The sequence below is a fragment of the Schistocerca gregaria genome, chromosome 8, assembly GCF_023897955.1.
Source record: "Schistocerca gregaria isolate iqSchGreg1 chromosome 8, iqSchGreg1.2, whole genome shotgun sequence".
NCBI lineage: Eukaryota > Metazoa > Arthropoda > Insecta > Orthoptera > Acrididae > Schistocerca > Schistocerca gregaria.
Genome location: NC_064927.1, coordinates 170,069,158 through 170,085,216, shown reverse-complemented (window position 1 = coordinate 170,085,216; position 16,059 = coordinate 170,069,158).

The window sequence follows — 16,059 nt, the reverse complement described above, 5'->3', positions numbered from 1 at the left end:
GAGTATACATAATGTGAAACTGAGACTGTTCCAAGTAACACAGAAATACACTGTGTGGTTTGTTTTGCAGAGCCGATTTCCACAAGGGTAAAACTGATATAATACGAGGGCTATCCACAAAGTACAATACGCTTTGGAATCAAAAATAAATAAAGTATTGGAAATTTTTTAAATTATATACAGATGAAAGCCACACTTAAATACTACTTTTCTACATAGTTGCCATTTAAATTAAGGCACTTATCGTAGCGATGGACGAGCTTGGAAATTCCTTCGTCGTAAAATTCGGCCGCCTGCGCCTTCAACCACGTGGTTACCTCTTCTTGAAGCTGTGCATCGTCATCAAAACGCTGCATAGCCAACCACTTCTTCATTGCTGGAAATAAGTGGAAGTCACTCGGTGCCAGGTCAGGACTGTACGGTGGATGAGGAAACAACTCCCACTTAAAAGATTCGAGAACTTCGCGAGTGGCATTTGCCGTGTGGGCCCGGGCGTTGTCGTGAATCAGCAAGATCTTTGAGCCCAACTTTCCCCTGCGCTTGTTTTGTGTTGCTCGTCTGAGGTTGTGCAGAGTTTGGCAAAACCTTTGAGAGTTCATTGTAGTGCCTCTTTCCAGGAAATCCACAAAAATCACACCTTTTCTGTCCCAAAAGACAGTCGCCATCTCCTTCCTTGCCGACATTGTCTGCATGCATTTCTTGGGTTTTTGGGGGGGATTTGTGTGCCCCCACTGCAATGACTGCAATTTTGTCTCGCAGTTCACATGCGTCATCCATGTTTCGTCACCAGTAACGATACGATCGAGTAATGAGTCTCCATCTTTCTCGTAAGCATCCAATAATTTTAACGCTGCAGCCATTCGCTGATTTTTGTGAATCTCTGTCAAGATTTTTGGTATCCATCTTGCACAAAACTTGTGGTAACCAAGCTTTTCGGTAATGATTTCGTGCAACAAACTTCGTGAAATTTGTGGAAAACTCATAGGGAGTTCCGTTATTGTGAAATTACGGTTTTCACGGACCGCGGCATAGACTTTTTCGACAAGATCGGCAGTCACTATGCTGGGTCTTCCACTTCGCTCTTCGTCGTGAACGTCAGTTCGGCCATTTTTAAATTTTATGACCCATTGACGCACTCCACCTTCAGTGATTATGTTGTCCCCATACACTTCACAAAGCTGCCGATAGATTTCTATCGGTTTACAGTTTTTGCAGTCAGAAACCTTATTACAGCACGCACTTCACACTTCGCGGCATTTTCAATTAATGCTGACATTTCGAACTGTCACAGTAACTCAACAGAGTACAGCACGAACCTCTCACCAGCACGACAGGATGCCGACTGAGCGGCGGATTGCCATGACACCAAAATGGACGCGCTAGCACCACCCCTAATGGACACAAACGAAAACGTAATGTACTTTGTGGATAGCCCTCGTAGTTTTCATTTATTGGCTTATTCACACAGCACATTAACGGACTTGAAAGGAACAGAAGACGACGTCTTCATCAAATGGTGGTGTTTCACATGGGATAGACCTGTTAGTTCAGTACCAAACTGTGGAAGTAAGATTATGAGTTACCATCCATGGCACAAAAAGTCGGAATATAGCGTGAGAGTTAAAGAATTAGTAATGATAAAGTTTATTAATGGCCAAATCAATATTAAATACCGATATTGTCGACAAATTTATTTGATGAATTGCTGTGAAGGGGGAAAACAGGAAATGTGTCATTCAAACATTGCAAAATGCTGATATTATCTTTCTAACTAAAATACAGAAATTGTATATATCAAAAAATATTTACAAAGTAGAGCCTTTGTATATAATATATTGCTTTCTTTCTTGCTAAATACCAAGTAACATGTAAAAAACTGAATTTTTCTTCTTCAGTAGATCTTACTTTTACACCATTAATAATAAATAAATTACATAATTTAAGTTGTTCATCAATTTATATTCTTATTTATACACAGTGCAGGCTTTTCTGTCCCATTACTGTAAAACCTATCTTTTTTCCTTATGGATATCTGGCATCTTTTCAGCAAAAATAATTGTGGATTAAAATCCAAATAAGCGTATATTTATTGGGTACTAGCGAAATGTAACTCTTGTAAAAGGGTTCTGATCACTAGAACTTAGTTTTTGAATAAATAAATTTTAATAATTCTTATTGTTCCTTATTATCATTCAGCAGACTCTTCCCAAAGTTCATCTTGACAATGTGGGAGTTGATAAATGTCATTAAAGCATTCAAAATAGATCAATACTCTGCGCCAAACTGTCTGAATGAAGGCCACACTTCTTTGGATTAATAGTTGCCAGAAACAGAACTTGGATAATAACCATGAAAGATTGTTAGTAATCAGTTAATCGTAAGAGACTGAATGATAACATGAAATGATAGACCTATGCCTTATCATTATCATTATCTATAATCACATATTATCATATTCTTGACTGTATTATTATATTATATTGTAATTATTTCACAAAGTAAAATTAATATTAATCTTGGCAATGTGACCACATGATGTCCTGATTGGTAACAGTGTCCTCTAATGGGATGTGAATGTATTGATGGATAAGGAACTCATCAAGATTTTTGAGTTATAGTATGTAATTTCACGTTCCACTGTATTGTGAAGACACTGACTCAAATGCAATGATAATAATTGGATGCAACAGAAACTGAAATAGTTTGTTGCATAGCTCTGGCTTATGAGGTTTGGTATGCTCCTATGCATGTCATTGCTAAACAAAAGTGAACCTAGATCAGAGAACTACTGTTAAATGAAGAGGGAGTCATCAATCAGAATGTATTACAGAGAGAGAGAGAATAGTAAATAAATAGATTGCCACATTTGTCTCTCAGAGATACTAAGACAGACATGTAAAAAAAACGAAGTTTTGCTAGCAATAACAGGACTGAACAAACAAATATCTGCAGTTTTGAGATTGAAGTGTGGTCTGGTGACCACTACATGAAAAATATCAAGCACATTGGATCAGTGATCCCTTAATAATATTGGTGGTTGCGGCAAGTTTTACTGTAAAGCATCTCATGTGGACAGGAAGTGGATGCTTGTACCGACTCAAAGCCAGTGATTTTTTTAACTGAGTCTCTATTACATTCCCTGAACTCAGAATAAATACTCTGAAGAATTAGGCAAGTACACCATGCATTTTGGATGGGACAGAGCAACCTTACTTGTCAGAAAACTCTACAAAACTTAGAACTAAAACCTGGAGGCACGTCAAATCTCTCATTCCAGGCCTTGTGCCAGAAGAATGCCAGTCAGACTCAGAATCTGGGTCAGAAACAAGAGTCCACACCAAATGCTCATAACTTCTCTCTGGCTCACTCAAAGGCTAGCCAGCATCTCCCTTCCTAAAAGATAAGTTGTTCTTTCTTCAGCCAGGTAATCTATTGGAGTTAAATAATATGAACAAATTCTTGTTAAACTCCCTCCTCTATAATATTACAAGGCCAACCAATGAATAGAAAGCCAATGGCTTGCTGACTCACCAGAAAAATTTTAATATTGCCGGCCAATTGCTGCAGTGCTCTCAGTTTCCCATGGCCTGATGTAAACTTCCCAGATATGGAAACAGCCAAGCTGTAGCAAGGCCCGCAGATTTGGTTGTCCGATTGCAGGCGCTTGTTGTCGCCCACGACCTTAACCACAACGGTGAAGAAGCGCGCAGGCGGCCGCCCTGTGGCTCCCCGCGAGCGGCGCTGAGGAAACAGGGATGGAGGCCACTGAGTCAGCTGCCAGCGCATCCTGACGTCATCAAAATTCTGCAGCTGTACATGGCCGACAAGTCGCAGTAAGTTTCACGGGTCACTGAGGTAGCCCTTCCATGCCGAGCTGTTTTGCAGACAGCAAAGTGGCGTCCTCAGCATCGCGGGGCCCTGTGATGTAAACAGAGAGGAATGTAGCACTGTAGCTAGGAATAATAAGACACTTGATCATGGCCAAGTTTTAATACGGCGCATACTGACAGTTTCCATCCATGCCCTACTATCCTCCACTGCATGCCAACATCTACATTTGGCAGTGACGGCCACATTTGGTGTCAGAATAGTGGGCGTTTTCTGTACAGTATGATGCTCGAGCCCACCACCTGCATTACAGTCACAAGATGTGGTGAGTTTTGACCAATTTTTCTTTTTGAGTGTTGGACGTTTTCTTTCTTTGCATTGTCTGAGCAAGTGTTAGTGTGTTTGATGCAGAAGGTTTTTTTTCTTTCTTGGCATTTAATTAGTTTTGTATTGGGTGAGTATGATGTTTTATTTATCTCCTTCGAAAACATAATATGAGATACTGAGCTGTAGGAAGTCAGTTTATGGTTGTAGTTAAATGTTTTGTTCCTGTGGATTTTATAGGTTGAAATGTGACTAAGTGTGAACGAAAGCAACACAATGGCAGTCAAGGACGCAAGCTGTGTCGGAACCAGAAGCGGTATGGATTTTGTTGGAAAAGGTAGCTCAATTAACAGCGGACAATACGCAGTTGAGAAGTCGTTGTTGCCTAGGGTGCCACAGCAGGAGATTGACCCAGTTGCTGTAAGTTTGATTCTTCTGTTTTCTGGCAAGGCATCTGAGGATGTGCATTCGTTTGTGGAGGACTTGGAAACTTCAGCTGTGATGAATGGTTGGTCTGACGAACAGTTGTTAAATGTAGCCAAGATTAGACGAACGGGTGAAGCGAAGTCATATGTATGGTGTTCTCAGGCCTTAAGGAAGGCAGGACAGTTTAAGCAGTTGAAGGAGGGTCTTTTACAGAGGCACAAGAAACAGAATAGCGCTCGGTACTTTAGGGAGAAGTTTACAATGACGAAGAGACAGGGGGAGATGGTAGGGAAATTTGCGGACAGAATAAGAGAAATTAGTGAGTCTACTTACGAGTTGGGTCAGAGATATGAAGCGACTGGTGTTCTGTTGCAGGAGGCCAAGCAAAGGCCATTTGATGTATTTTTGAGGGGGTTTCCGACGCATATGGCGTGGAAATAGCGTAAAGGGACTCCAAAAGATTTGTATTCGGCCATTCAGCTGGCAATCCAATGTGAGGAAATAGATGTGGCAACAGAGGTACGTGATAGACAAACAGTGTTAACATCAGGTATAAAATATTATGAGTGTGGTCATAAGTGACATGTGCAGAGGCAATGTACCCAGTCATCGACGAATACAGGAAGGGGTGGAAATCAGCGGTGTAGACAATGCAGAAGTGGAGTTAGTAGAGGTGAACAATCGTTAAATGGCAAAGGGGGCCCAAGACCCACCTAAGGGAGCTCCTGTTTAATTTCAGTGCTACAAATACATCTGCAGCGGTGGAATGTTCAGTGGTAGGATCCATAGGAACTAAAAAGTTTAAGATTTTGTTGGACACAGGGGAGCAAGTGTCAGTGGCTACTAAGAGTATATTGTGACGAGGGAAATTAGACGCACCACGTTATAGGTTGCGTGGAGTGAGGGATAAGGAGGCCACACCTTTGGGGTCAGTGACAGTTGACTTTCGCATAGGGAAAGTCCGATTTGATGCATGCATGGAGATAGTACCATAGCTAAGGGAGGGATACAACATGTCCTGCATCAACATCATGCCAAAATTGAACTTGCACAACGATCTATGGAACGTGGTGGATCTATGGAACGTGGTGGAATGTTATTTCACCTAGGGGAAACTGTTGTCGATGCAGAGCTGTCGCGAGGGGCGTTTAACATAATGAACAAGTGAGACTCGTACATTAGCATTAAGGCTTAATTCACATGAGTGTTTGTCTAGTAGCACCGGGAAGTCACTTTGGGTAAGTGCAGAGTCAAGTCTACCAGTGGGTACAGTGTGTGGTACTGAACCATTGGAGGATAATGAAGTTTTGGATCATTAGGTTGTTTTGTGAACCGTAGTATTGTATGTGTACAAGAGGGAAACATCAGGCTAGTAGTACCCGTGAATATGGATAATTTTAGCGCTGTTGACATGAATTTAGGAAAAGGAGTTTCAGTAACGAATTTGGATGTACTAGATGATGAAGGCTGGTGTTTGTGAGGTAGGCGTAGCGATCAACCACTAACTGTCGATAGAACTGCATTGCTTAACAAAGTTAAAGAGAAGGAGGAGAAAGAGAGCATATGGAAGAATTGTTGTGTGAATTTAAGGATTTGTTTTTCCCGTGAGGGCTGTTACCAGCAACTCCATTAGTTCAACATAGGATACCAGCAGGGGACTGAAAAATGAATTTACTTTCAAAATCTTTTCTTAAGAATTCACTTTATTTACTGGTGATTCATCAAGAACATTAACACATTTAATCACACTATGTGAGCGTGGAAGTAGTTGCCAGTGGGTAACTGATGAAAACAAATTAAGTTTCTTTCAACAAATGGAAATGTTATTCCTAAAAGCCCTTTCTTCTGAAACAGATATAAATTATAATCAGAAAACACCCTCAAAATATCAAGTTACAATTTTATTCAGAGGCAGAAAGAACAAATATTGACTGTATGAGCTTTCGGGCTGAGAACCTTGCCGCTACTTTTGACGCAGCTGTAGTCATGACCGTTCATAACAACCTCTGAAAGACTACACTGGTGCAAATCTGCAACACACCAGATTATTTTAAACTAAAAATTTTAACAACTCACACAAGCACATAAACTATGCACCTTGTAGGAGGAATGGAAATGGTACAAAACACTAACATTAAAAAGAAATTAACTTGCCACCGAAGGTGCAGCTTCATTTTTAAAAAAAAATCTATTATGGTGGAAGGGTGGCAACTTTATATACTAAAATGACCATTTAAATAAAACCCATGAAATGCAGTGTTACATAAAATATACAACATTACACATATATCGCCTCTCAAGATGATAGGCAAGATAAAAACATATTTCAGGAATTCGGCCGTTACATTTCAAGCAATAAATTCGTTAGCACCGAATCCGACAAACATGACACAGGCAACTATTAACGTACGGCAGATCGAGAGACAGACAGACAGAAACTAACTGCCTAACAAATGCGGATGAGAGACAGACGAGCAAACTGGTGACGAGAGACTGACCAAGTAAAGTAGTAGAATTTGACAATGAAACAACATATCATGAATTACTGAACTTCTAATAAATTGCGATGTCTAACGAAGACCTGGCGCAGCAACCCCAACACTCTCCCAAACCGTCCGCTGCCAGCCGCTTCAACGGACGCAGGAAGTCGCGCTGATGCCCCGTCTCGTGGAGTCGCAGTTCGCCCCGGCCAGACTGATGGCGTGGGTTGACTCCTGTTGCTCTCGTATCGGCCGCGAAGCCACTACCCCTCGCTATACGGCGCGGACCACTGGACTGACGTGGCGACCTCACATGCGCCGACGCTCAAGAGGGACAAGTCATCTTGTGTTCCAGTGTGCGAGCAGACTGGCGACCTAACACATACAAGCACACTGGACGACAGACAGAACCGACTGCCCCACACTGACCTGCCTGACCAACTGACCAGACTCGCCGAGACTGACACACTTACCCACTGCCGAGTTCATAAGGCCCCTTAAATGCACGTTAACAGGCAACTTTTCCCCTTTCACATCAGAGGGAGACACGAAAGCTGCGATTTCCACATCGGCGCCACCCCCAGAACCGGAAGGCGACTGCTTTGAACTACACACTGCGGTGCACTCTTCAAAACAGCAAATTTTACCATGGCTCAGGAAACCATACAGAATACTAAGGTATTTGCAACCAAATGTGGAGGATTTCATTGAACAGCATTTGGCGGACGGTATTATAGAGCTTGGTAATAGTTGCTGGGGAGCGGGCATTGTTGTTGTACCTAAAACATCTATGGATGAAACTAAGGCATAGAGGTTCTGTTGTGACTGCCGATACCACTATAATAAGCAGTAACTGATGCATACCCCAAACGAAACATACTGGAAACTTTGGATCAATTAGGACAGCGCCAGTACTTTTCTACTATGGATTTTCTTTACTCCTGGAGGCTATTACCAGTACATCAGAATACCATTCGGTTTGAAAAACGCTCCGGAAACGTTTCAGAGTTTGCTAGACACTGTGTTAAGGGATTTGAAACCACGGTAGTGTCTTGTCTATTTGGATGACATTATAGCCTTTTCATGGAGTATGGAGCAGCATAAACAGCGGATAAGTGAAGTCTTTATGAGGTTAAGAGCAGCTCGTTTGACGTTGAGTCTGGAGAAGTGTCATTTTGCATTGGAAGTAGTGAAATATGTATATCATATCATCAGTAAGGATGGAGTGCAAACAGATCCGAGGTTGGTACAGTCTGTAAGGGATGTTTGAGAGCTGAAACCAGTTAAGGAAGTGCAATCATTTGTCGGAATTTGTAATTTCTATCGGAAGTTCGTGAAGGATTTTGCAGATTTAGCATAGACATTGACATGATTGTTGTGGAAGGGTGTTAAGTTAGAGTGGACAGAAGAGTGTCAGAAAGCCATGACAAACTGAAAAAAGTCTTAACATCAAATGCGGTTCTTCTGTTCCCAGATTTTGAAAAGAAATTTATTGTACTATGTGATGCACCAATCAACCATTAGAGTGCGTTCTTAGCCAGGAAATTGATGGGAAAGAACATCATGTAGCCTATGCATCTAGGCAGTTGAATGCAGCAGAGAGGAATTACTCAACAACAGAGAAGAAGATGCTTAGTGTATTCTATGGAATCATATATTTCAAATGTTATTTATATTGGGGAAAATTTTGGGTAGTGACAGATCATGCTGTGTTGATGTGGTTGTTGGGGTTGAAGGATCCATCCACTAGACTCGTTAGGTGGAATGTGAGGCTTAGTGAATTCGACTACAAATGGTGCACAAGCCTGGGAAGAAGCACGGTAATGTGGATACACTGAGTAGAAAGGTGGCAAAAGTACAAGTCATAAGTTATGATGTAGCAGTATGGCAAGAATTACAGGATGTTGACAACGATTGTAAGTTGTATAGGACACAGCCACAATTTAATATGTATGATGGTGTTCTGTGCAGGGAAACGATGTCAGGGCCAAGTATAGTAGTGCCAGTGAAACTGAGAGATGAGGTTTTAAAGGTAGCACATTGATACATCGTGGTATGGAAAAACTTAACCAAAACGTAAGGTAAGCAGAGCTCAAAGGCTGCAGGGAGTGAAAGCGTAGACCCAAATGACATTACAGTTTTAAACACAATTTAATATATATACAATATATACAACATATATACAATATATATACAAAACACAATAAAATATTTTAAACTCCAGGCCTGAAGGGCTGCTGAACAGTCACAACTGTAATGTCAGAATGACGTCCTTAAGATTCAACATACAGAAATAATTACGGTCTGAAGGACCCAACACTTTTGATTAATTATTGACCAATACAGTAAGTTACTGCAAGGAATGACTTTAATCATTCAGCCAGAAGGGCCAATCAAATACAACCACAAATACTGTTTTGATAATGCTACAAGAATGCATGCAAAACCAACAGTTAATTTACTTCGTCCAAAGGAGCAGTAAAGACCAAAAGACAAATTCATATACCAAAGTTTTTTTATGAAACAAGCTAACAAGATAAAATTAATATCCAAAAAGGGGTAGTAACGTCGCCACTCGGCGAAGGGCCTGAATATCAGTAGTAATAAATATTTGAGAATGTTGGAAGTTAGTGAGTTAGCACTTAAAACCAGTCCATGCTCCTCACCACTACGAAAGATTTACAATCAGCTGTGCTAGGACTACCTGCTTTAGCAATATGGCACAGACCAGCAGAACAACTAGAAACTTCACCAACGTGGCGAATCGTCCACATAGGGCATAAAAGCAACTCTCTATAACACATAAAATAAAAATTACATAACATTGAAACACATGGTTCAAAATATAACGCCTATCTAGGCAGGAACTGTTAATGACGCCCACTGGCCTTCGTAAATCTTCGACTTAGTAAAAGCGACCGCCAGTACTAAATAATAATACTACTCAACAATTGGAAAAAAACAAGATCGTTATTGCATTTGGGTCAGAATAAAATTTCAACCACAGATAATATTTTAGGTTTAGTTATTAAGGCACAAAAAGTTAACACTCTTTTGTAGTGATAGTTACACTTGACAATACATCAGCAGATCACTGAATCGGGATTTCGGGCACGCCTGAGCCTACTAAAATTGCGAAACACCATGGCACACAACCTTAGAACAATACACACCCTCCGACATGGGCAGAAATTGAGTGAGACACATCAAGTCGAGAAATTCTCACCGGTAGTCCAGAAGGCAGATAAGCATTCGGCGACAGGTTGCGACCAGCACCAACTCGAGTTACGTCAATCGTCCCAGTTACGCCATAGCAACGCGGACACGCCGCATCAACAGTTACCACGCCGAGCTTCCTTATCACACAGCCCGTCCAGAACGACTCCCGCCGTCCCGAGTACACACGCTCGTAGCAATCACGTGCGTTCACAGGAAGTTATACCACCTTTCCCGCAACATTGCGCTGCCACACAACCGAAATAAACTCCCCGTCTCATTGCGGCAACAGCACTCGATACTCTCTTCGTCAGCAGGTCTCTCTCCAGAACGCAGCGCACTCCGAAATTTAAAAGCAAACGGACCAATCACGGCAGAGCAAAGCCAAGGCTCTGGAAGACGACACACCACATCTAGGCAAAGATGAAGATGATACGGTTCACACATGATTGCATGTTATCTGGTCATGGCGGGGGTAGAGCGATGAATAGGAGAGTGGGGGAGAGGTATTCGTGTAGAAGTAGGAAAGTGGATGTGGATCAGTATGTCAAGAATTGTATACCATGTGCGCAGACAGCAGATCTGAGACAGAAACAGATACAGCTACAACCATTGCCAGAAGCAACATGTCCATTTTGTTATGTTGTGAATTGATGTCTTAGGACCTTTCAGTCGAGCACCATCAGGGAACAGATTCTGTCTGACAATAAAAGACCATTTTTCGAGGTATGTGGAGATGGTGACTATGCCAAATCAACGGATAGCAATGGTCGCACAAGAGTTAATAAACAACTAGATTTTGAAGTTTGGTGTACCGGAGACAATAATTACTGACCAAGGGACCAACTTCATGTCGGATTTAATGAAGGAACTGTCTAAATTGTTGAAGGTAAAGAAGTTGGGGACGAGCCCCTTGCATCCACAGGTGAATGGAAGGACAGATTGGGTACACAGAACAATCGGGAAGCTGCTGAGTTTTTATGTGGATTCTCATCACTCAGTGGGACGAGTATTTGATGCATATTGTATGCACATACAATGCAAAAGTCCATACCAGTACTGGTTTGTCTCTGTTTGAGGCAGTGTACGGGCGAAGAATTTCGTACTGAAGAACTGGTGAATATGTATGTATATTCTCGAGGACAAATCGGTATGTTTGGAAACGGGTACAAAAGGCGAATATGAAGGTTTTGGAAAGGCAGGAAGATGCAGTGATGCATAAAGGAAGTTTACTGCAATATAGAGTAGGGCAATGGGTAATGCTATCCAGCCCCTATACACCGAAAGGGAAAACTAAGAAGTTAGTCACAAGGTATCAAGGGCCATACCAAGTAGTTGAAACCACATTCCCCGTTAATGTTAAGCCTCAGCTGCCAACTAGAACAACGATAGTACACAGTGGGCTGTTGTGGCCATTTAACAGTTATCCGGATGTGATTCCAGGCGTGTCACAGGAATAGTAGAGTGGAGAGAGGTGTTAGGAGCAGGGAAAGCCAGAAGATACAGTACAACATGATGTACCGTATGCTTTGCGACCCAGGAAGTAGTAGAGTATTTTTGTTTCCTTGTTATATGTAATTGGGTTTGCGCAGATTAATTAGTCATTGTATTTTCACATGTTGTATGTGTTTTCGAGTATTGTGAGCCTGCTGGGAACAGTAGTCTTTTTAAAGAGAGAGGAAGGATGATGGTGATCACTGTCCTCATGTCACTGAAAAGTGGAGCGTTGAGCAAGTTGGTAGAAGGAGAAAAGCTGTGGAGGTATTGCTGATCTCGGCAGTTAACAGCCGGTACGCCGAGATGACAAAGGAGAATTATGGAGCTGCCATAGAGGAAAGGTAACGGTATGTCCAGCCAGGATGATACGCACCAATCCAGATATGTGCAGGGTGCAGTTATATTCAGTCAGGAGGAAAGAAATAGACTGTCCAAGGGACTTCGTGGAGCCAAAATTGAGCTTGCAAGGGGTTGGGATACATTGGATCTTCTCCACCTACGAAAATTTGACAGTAGTAGCAAGTTGTTTTGAGCAGGTAGTATTTGCAGGATCGAAACGTATAGAGCTCCAGTGGAGCGCAATTTTAATCAATGAATTGCGTGTAACATCTGCCAGCATCAATTTCAGGAGTCACGCAATTGAATGTTACACAGCCACAGCTGTACTGGCCATAAGCAACTTTAGAGTCGTGGTCTAATGAATTTGTGACTAGTGATGGGTTAACGAACATGTGCACTTACAGATTATGTTTTATGATGTTTGAATACATGTGCTCACCCTGTATAACAACATCATGAATGTATTTAACAGTACTGACAACGACATATAAACGTGTCAGCTTACATTACGTTGACATGTCTTAAAGCGATAATATCAGCACTTGATAATGGCCTAAGGCCGAAATTGCAATAGTCTAATAAAACTTATAACAGTCTCTTGTGTAAAGATGATGTCCTTCAAAAAATTGTTGTGTGATATTTTCATTCCGATCAGGCCGAAAGCCAATTCCAAGAGGGAACCGATGGTAGTCCATATCTCAGTGGATTGGATACCAAGGGTGTAAGACAGGTACATAAGGGGTTGCTCAAGCATTAAGTGGAGAGCCATCCAGCAACGAATTTTTATGTTTTGTCTCATGTCATATGTTTAAGAGGACTATACCACATCTAAGTTTTCTAATAGTAGTACTAAATGCGTCGTAAGTATGTGCCAACCCAAACATGTTTAACAGTAATTAGAGGTCGACCCAAGGACCAGGTCTTTCCAAAGGTGGGAATAATGTTGCGGCAGCACCGTTTAAGATTGGAAAGTTAGATTCAGGGCAATATTTCTCAGTGCCCAAGTTACAGCCAGGCACGGGCCAGTTGACAGTATGTTAAGCTTACCAGTGGTGTCAGCTCTTCTGGATGGCGGGGCGTGTCACACCACTGGCTACATGAAGAAGCAGATGGGGCGCCAGCGTTCCAGTCCATGGCGGGTCGCTGGTTCGAGGCCAATGTGGGGTCTGTAGCCAGCCAGCAGTGGGCCACTCAATGGCTTGCTACCGCAAGCAGTCTTCTTGGCTCACAACACACGCCGGAGGCATACAAAGGCGAGGGCCGCAGATTTGGCTGTCGGATCGCAGGTGCTTGTTGCCGCCTGTGATTTTAACCATGATGGCAAAGAAGCATGCAGTGGGAAGCCCTGCGGCTCCCAGAGAGCGGCGCTGAGGCAACAGGGATGGAGGCCACTCAGTTGGCTGCTGGCGCATCAAAAATCCGCGGCTGTACACTGCCGTCACGTCACAGAACGTTGCACAGGTCGATGAGGTAGCCCTTCCATGGCAAGCTGTTTTGCAGAAAGCAAAGTGGAGGCCTCGGCATCGTGGGGATGTAGACAGAGAGGAATGCGGCACTGTAGTGGGTATAATAAAACCCTTGAAGGTCACGGGCGAATTTTAATATGGTGCTTGACAGCGTCCACCTATGTCCCACATTCCTCCACTGCGCGCCAACATCTACATTTGGCAGTGGCGGCTACAGTATTATCAATTTCATTTTTCAGCATTCTGCGGCAGAACACAAACATTTAGATGTGGCACGAATCCGCTATTGGCTTGACTTTGTTAAATATTTTCAGTATGTCTTTTTCGCTTATTGTGCAACCTGAACCTGCAGTCATTCGGAGAAGCAGTCTGAGAATTTTTAATAATTATACAGCATAGAGCTATTACCAGATCTTAATGTGCAATTTATATTTCAAAAATTCCAGAAGTCCGCATCTTTAGTGTTCTGTTACCAACACCAATCTGGGACAAATACATTTTGCATTTTTAAACAGCTTCAGCACATATTTAGTGGGTGGAGATGAAAGCCTACTCACATTGATGACCGTGCATGTACAATTATTAAATAATGCCTACTGTGTAAAACTTTAATTGTTCTTATTTTTCTAATTCTTTGTCTTTGTTCTATTGTTGAGAAATTTCTCAAAACATTACTGTATTGATACATAAATCAATTGGAAACTAAAACTATGTGAAATGAATCACAAAATGAATAGGCAAACAAATGTGTAAAAGAAAAATAAACAGGCCAAAGCAGAACGAAAAATTTTAAGTAAGAGAGAATTCATTATTGCATTTTTCTGCTTGAAGTAGAGACTGCTAGGCTGCGATCTTGCACTTCTTTAATTAAATATCTCGTCAGTACATTACTTTGCTATCTTAGTTGGTCACATACTTTCATGCAATACAATACAGTTAACAGTCACAAATCTAACAATACTTAGTTCAGCTGGTCCAAGATGACGATCTTGCTACAGCTTGCTTGTAATGGCGTGTTCCATTATCGAAGTAAATGAAAACAGTATTGTGGCTATCCAGCAGCAATGTTAACATTTTCCATTATAAGGTAATGTTATTTATTGCAAAAATTTCTGTTGTGCGATTTATTAGTCTTTCAGTATTATAGTCAAAACTAGTATCAGACAAATAATGGCAGAAACAAGTTCTGGTAACATATTTTCTCATGAAGAACGAAGTAGAAATTAATTCAGACATGGAGAATGTAAATACTGCTGTGTGTGAATACACAATCTGAATGCGATACATTTCAATTAGATATGCAATAAACTGCCAGTAATGAAATGATTGTGAACGCAATAGTGGACCATCAGCCAGCCTTACTCTCCTGCTGGTATAAGCGTCTTGTGAACTCGATATTCGACAAATGTTGCTAAAAATATTAGCTAAAATGACCACTCTGTGTACTAAAGATGATATGACCACTCTGTGTACCAAAGATGAAATTACAACTTTTAAAAATGGAATTCCTATAATGATATTAAATGAATTCGATGACACAACGAAATATATTACGACACGGATTTCAAACGTCCACAACCAGGTAAAAAGTACAGAATATGATTTCTCCCAATTACCCTTTACAAATGACGATTTACCAGACGATATCCTGTATTATGTAGAAAATTCTATACATGAGGTCTCTTTGTTACCTTTTGCGAATGCAGAATAAATGAATCAACATAATGAAGAAAATAATAGAAATGACTTCTGTATCCTACCATTTGCCACTGGAGCGTTAATAGACGAATACAGTAGTACAGAAAAATTTTATAATTGCATTTCCATTTTGCCATTTGCAGATAATCATATGTTTAGTGAAGAACAGAAATGTTGTCTCAGGATCTGCAGTGAAACAAAATGCAAGTAAGGGGCTATCACAAAATGGGGATGTGAATTATCTCCATTTTGTGAAGAATTTTATATAAATAAGACTCTGAAATGGCCACATGATTTCACATCACATATGAAAACAATGCAATGTGAACTGAATTTGTCCTCACTTACATCCATTTGATAGCGTATATCCAAATTTCAGTATTGTTTTAGTAAACACAAAAAACTATTTGGAAACCAAGCACTACAGTAATATCCCATACAGAAATGTATCTTTACATTGCCTGCTCTGTGATCTGGGGCAGTGCTCGCTTTTAAAAAAATTTCAAGCTCTGATGAAGTTTTACATTATATCAACCAACCTAGTAACACTCATGGAAAAAAGCACATCAAGTCACTGCCCTATCAACTGTTGCATAATCCATGGGCAGTAATGAGATTTTCGTGTATTTTCATGCTCCACAAACAGTTAACTGTTGAGTTCAAAAATGAAGTTCAAAAAATTTTATTGCTATTGGTCTTACAGTCATACAGGAACTAACTCATGGCCCATACAACAACAAGAAAATAATGAAATAGTAGCTGGTATCAGCCAGATAGCTACATGC